At 61.5% G+C, this 951-nt stretch overlaps 1 pseudogene; it reads right to left on the minus strand.

The window, feature by feature from the left end:
• Positions 1 to 951, minus strand: part of LOC102765372 — an 11,666-nt pseudogene that overhangs the window by 10,560 nt on the left and 155 nt on the right.

The following is a 951-nucleotide window of genomic DNA, read 5'->3' on the forward strand; positions in this document are numbered from 1 at the left end:
AAGGCCGGGCTGGCTGGCCACTTACTTGGAAGTGTGCTACTTAATGAGAGCTGCCATCAGCTGAGGGTTTGACTTGAGGATGTTGAGCATGTGCTGCTGCTGGGGGAGCTGGGAGACTTCAGGGTCCGCAGCAGGTCCTACAGGGCACCTGGAGAGATGCTCTGAGGTGGCTGCACCTTGGGTCTGCACAGACATCACGGGTCTGGGCATACCTCACATTGGCTGTTGCTGGGGGATGGGTGCCGGCTGCCACTGCTGGGGGTCGGGGGGCAGAATGACAGGCCCACTGACCTGGTTGGGTCACATTCAGGCCCATGGGGGCCATATGGCTCTCGGGGGTCACTGTGCCTCAGGGGCACACTGTAGTTGGTGCTCACTCAGTACAGATGCTGCTGCTGCTCTGCCTCCTGTGTAATCTGCCAGGTGCCTCCACTGCTGCAGGTGGGCCTGGACTGGGGGCAGTGGGGCTGGCACCTAATTAGTGGGCTTCCCAGTGCAAACTGTGGTGGGGGGCTGAGTTCTGGCCATGCTGCAGAAGCCAGCTAGTGACATGCTCACAGGCAAAGTCTGGGGCAGAGTGGGGGGCTGTGGTGTCCAGGGTGTGCTGGAATGCAGTGTGGGGGGCCGGGGTGGTGCTGAAGGAGGGGAAGGCAGACACTGGTGAGGCACGGAGCGGGTGTTGATGGAGGCATCCACTGGCGCATGAGCTACGCGTCCTGCTGGCAGAGCTTCTGCTTGATGTTGAGGCAGTAGGGAATGGGCATGTGTTTCCTTGGCGGTGTTGGGCTTGGTAGCAGCAAAGGGCCATGCACTGCTTGCACACTCCGCGACCTCCATTGGTCTTGGGCTGGCAGCCCTTGGTGTGCTGCACAACCCACATCATCTTCTGGCAGGACGGCTGCGGGCAGTTGGTGTTGCGGCACTGGCGGGCATGCCTCAGGGGCTGGATGC

The sequence above is a fragment of the Myotis davidii genome, unplaced genomic scaffold, assembly GCF_000327345.1.
Source record: "Myotis davidii unplaced genomic scaffold, ASM32734v1 scaffold409, whole genome shotgun sequence".
NCBI classification, from domain to species: domain Eukaryota; kingdom Metazoa; phylum Chordata; class Mammalia; order Chiroptera; family Vespertilionidae; genus Myotis; species Myotis davidii.